Source organism: Morone saxatilis, unplaced genomic scaffold, assembly GCF_004916995.1.
Source record: "Morone saxatilis isolate NCDOM2014 unplaced genomic scaffold, NCSU_SB_2.0 Contig16, whole genome shotgun sequence".
Classification (NCBI taxonomy): Eukaryota; Metazoa; Chordata; class Actinopteri; family Moronidae; genus Morone; species Morone saxatilis.
Window position 1 is genome coordinate 5,183,877 of NW_023339718.1, and position 4,597 is coordinate 5,188,473.

The following is a 4,597-nucleotide window of genomic DNA, read 5'->3' on the forward strand; positions in this document are numbered from 1 at the left end:
TTTCTGTGCAGTTCTGTTTCCGGAAATAAACACTACTCACTGAGTTCAGCTTCCTCGTCTATATTCTCCCTGTTCAGGCTCTGGGAAAAAAAACAACCACCAGCACACACACACACACAAACCCAAAGGCAGTGTGCCTACAGAAAAGTCAAAGGTGAGTGAGGAGTGTCAGTGTGAAAGGAGACCTGTTGACTCTTTAAGTCGCTGCTTCCTTCCAGCCCGACGAACATGTTCAGCTTCTATTTCTGCAGAAACGTTTGTTGTTTTTAACGTTTAACTGACAACAGGAAGCTCGCTGATTGGCAACGCCTTTAACCATCGATTAATAAGCCCCGCCCCCTCCGTGCTCTGAGCTCCAATCACAGTTGAGCAAAGCCTCGGTCAACCTCCTTTCCTATACTTTGATATGTTTCTTCAAAATGTGGTTGTCTTTTCAACACAGATTAGCTTCGCACGTAGCATATCTACATACAGGAAGCTATTATTGGAGGACCCCAAAAAGGGGCGGGGCTTATGAAGGGTCCATTGACGAATAGCTAGTTAAGACAAGCACATTTTGAAGATGGTTAAAAGATATGAGACACAAGTTAACTTAAGTTAATGTAAGCTAACTAACAGTTGATGTAAATTAGCTGGCTAGTTAGTTAGCAAAATGCTACGTGCTACGCTAATCTACATTAGCTTGTTACACCTGAAAGCTAAGAGTTTTTCTTTTTTACCTTATTATGAAACATTTATCTTTTATTATTATTATTATATATTATATCGTATTCATATCTTTGTCTTTTATTATCGGTACAAAGAAAGAAACGTGACCTGATGTCATCAAAACATTTGCTAACCAGCTAATTTAGATGAGTTGTTACGAGTTAGCAAACGTTTGCTAACATTTGATAACTTAAAATGTGACTTTATGTTACTTTTATCTTTTAACCAACTTCAAAACGTGGTTGTCTTTCCAACATAGTTTAGCTTAGCACGTAGCATATCCAGGTACAGGAAAGGAGGAAGTTGACCGACTCTTGCTCAACTCTTATTGGTGCACAGGGCGATAAAGGGGGCGGGGCTTATGAAGGGTCAAGAAACAAGATTCCTGGTTGAGATCAAACAGTAAACAACCGAACAGATGAACGACGTCTAACAACGGAGTTAATCATACGTCGTTGCTCGATATTTCAAACACTGGCCTTTTTAACGGTGACAATATTCCCTCTTATCCTTTTTTATTTTTTTTTCTCCCCACCTCTCATCTTCCCTGTTATCCACTGCCCATCCCTCTCCGCGCTCCTTTGTCCTCACCAGGACGGGACACAAAAGGTCCAGTGAGGCAGTCTAATCAGGAACTTCCATGGATGGCTGGAGCCTACATTTCACCGGCCATCCCTCGGTATCTCTCTCGGCCCAAAATTCATCTCCACGTTATGATTGAGGAGGGAGAGCGCTGAGGGTTGGTGGTGAGTGGGTGGGGGGGGGGAAATAAAGTGCAGTCGGAAATAAAATAAGAAAAACACAGCGTCTGTTTGACTTTGAAAAGTTTTCATCCACCTGCTGCTGCTTTTTATTTTAATGTGTAACAACTCGTAACTTCACAGTATGCAGATAACTTCTGGACAAACTAGAAAAATATTTGTGTAGCTTTGTTTGAGGCATAATAGCCCCCCCACACACCCCATCTTTGCCCCAGTTCCCCCCTCTCCCTCTCTCTCTCTCTCTCTTACGCCTCTCTCCTTTGTCAGCCCTTCATCTATCCTCCGCCTCGTGTCTCTCGGAGCCGCCGGAAAACAACTTTTTAGTAGAAATACTTTAAAAAAATAAGTTTTTTTGGGGGGGGGGACTTAAACTCCTGAGTTGCCCCCCCACCTCCTCCCTCCCTCAAGCACCCAACACTTGCATGCTAACACCCCCCCCCTACCCTCCTCAACCCTGCCCCGAACATCCCTCCTCCTTCAGAACAAAACCCCCTTACCCACAGAATTACTTGGGGACAATGGGCAAAGCCAGGTCACCACGGTAACGGGCCAGGAGGGGGTTGTGGGTAGGAGCAGCTGTTACATCAGATTAATTCAGATTCTGATAATCCCTCCTCCTTCCTCACCATCACCACACACTCACTACAAAACTTTTCTCCCCCCCTCCACCGTCCACCCTCCACCACGCCGCCTCCCTCTTCAAGTCCCCCCCTAACTTCGCCTGCTGCTCCCCGGAGCCTCTCAGCCTCGTTATTTTTCCTTTCCAAGCGTTTTTCTCGCCCTCTCCTCGCAGTAACCCCTTCGCCTCCGAGTGAAGTTTTTCTCAGACACTTTGCGGTGAATCAGACTCGGCCGAGCTGCTGCTGGTTAGTGAGTTTTTTCCTAAGCTGTTGATTTGTTTTCCGCCGCCTGACGCCGACTCGTGTAAGTCAGTTAAAGCATTAAAGGGTTTTTTTCAGTTCTCTGATCAACGTCCCTGAGACTTTAACACTTAAAATGTGTCGCTCACCTTCCCGAACTGGTCAAAGTACTGTTTGACGTCCTCGATGGTCGTGTTCACTGACAGGCCTCCAACGAAGATCTTCTTGGTTCGAGTCACTAACTGTAAGAGGAGGAAACACACATTAATATATAGAGATATATATATTTGTTTATATTATTCAATTTCTTTATATTTGTATATATTTTTTATATATATATTTATTTTATACATTTTCTATTATATTACTATATGTTTTATATTTTTAAACTATTTGTATATATTTATTTTATATAGTATTTTATTATTTGTTTTATATTTTCAGTTGTTTTTCTATTTTTACATTTTCTATATATATTGTTGTTATATATTGTAATTTAAGGCATATATTTTAACAATCTTATGATCCCTGTGGATCAATAAACTCAACTGATTCTGAATTATAACTGCTGTTACTGTATATCTTTAATGAAATGATAATAAAGTTCTGATTAAAAGTTTGTGAATCCTGAATCTTCCTCATTCTTCTTCATGAGGTCCGTTCGGCTGAACGATGTTAAAGAAACGACAAAGTCCAATAAAAGTTATCTGCTCTCAATAAATAATCAACAGTTGGTTTTTTAAGGTAAAAAGTGTAACGTTTTGTTTTAAGCTCTTAAATGAGACAGTGACCATAAATACTTTAAACACACATATTTAAAGTTTACAGTTTCAGGTGAAGGTGAAGAACTTTAATTTGGTCTTTGAACAGATACAAACTGTTCTGTTTGATGTTTGCTGATTTACAGATTAATGTTTATGACACAAAGTCAGTAAAACATTTCACACCTCAGATTATTTTACATCACCTCCACTTTCTGTCAGAGCGACAGTTTTTGAGACGAGACGAAGAAATTAATATTCTCTGTTACAAAAAAAGAGGAAACCAGGCAGCAACTATTATTTTCATTCTATTGATTTGCTCAATTAGTTTCCAGATTCATCAGTTCGTTGTTTGATCTGTTTGTGATCCATCCCAGTTTCTTGAAGTCCAACGTTAATGTCTCTAAATGTTTAGTTTTGTCCAAAACACAAACTTTAATATGATATAATCCGTATTTAAGAGGTTGGAAACAGCACTTGTCTGTTTGTCTTTTATGCTTTAAAAATGACTTAAACAATCAATTGATTATTATTTTTTTCTTCTTCTGTCGATCGACTGATTGATTAGTGGTGGTTTTCAAAGTGGAGGTCGCGTATAATCTCAGCATCTTTATAAATAAATAATAAAAGTTGTGTGTTTATACAGTAATCAGTTAGCGAGATAGCTAACTGATAAATCTTTGCTCTGTGTCGATAAAAGTTGAAGATTGATTGATTACATTTGATTGGATTTTGATATAAAAATAGAAAGCAGTGTCCAGGATTGTTGCAGCTCTGTCACAGATTACTGTTACTTTCTGTTGCAGTGAACGTTATTAAGACCTCTCTGCCTCACTGAGTCCTCTCTCACTCCGTGTTGTTGTCGATCGGGACAGAGCGTACTTGAAACACAATACGGACGTTTAGGGAGCTCCAACAATGGCGAGTGTCTCCAAAGTTGTGAACGTTTTTGTTAACACCTGATCACATGACAGTTGAGTGATGTCAGCGCCGCCCGTGTTCATCAGATTACGAGGCATTAGCCTCCGATAGAGAAACACACACTAACCTGCCGCGAACAATGCGCGCGCTACCGTTGGGAGGTTTCACTCACCTTGGGCTGAGCTCTGCGGGGGAACGCGACCTTCGGATCGATCTACGGGAGAGAATACAGACACAGAGAGAGGAGGGTGGGTTAGAGCGGAGACACAGGTGAACCAGCTACCTGTCACATCAGCTTTCATCTAATCAATGATCAATTAAATCCATGTTTTCCTCCTCTTGGCCTGGCACAGAGCAGCGATGAAAGAGAGCAGAAACCTGTTTTTTTTTTTTTAAAGGCTGGAAAACAAAGTGTAACTGTTCAACACACACTCATTGTAAGCAGGTCCTGACTGTGTCCTGGAGGCTCTGCTGTCTTATGTTGATGTCTGTGTATTAAACTCAACAACTCTTCCCAGAAACAACCCCTGAACCAGTTTATATACATGCATAAAAGTCTGATAGTATTCAGTCTTATGGAGAAATG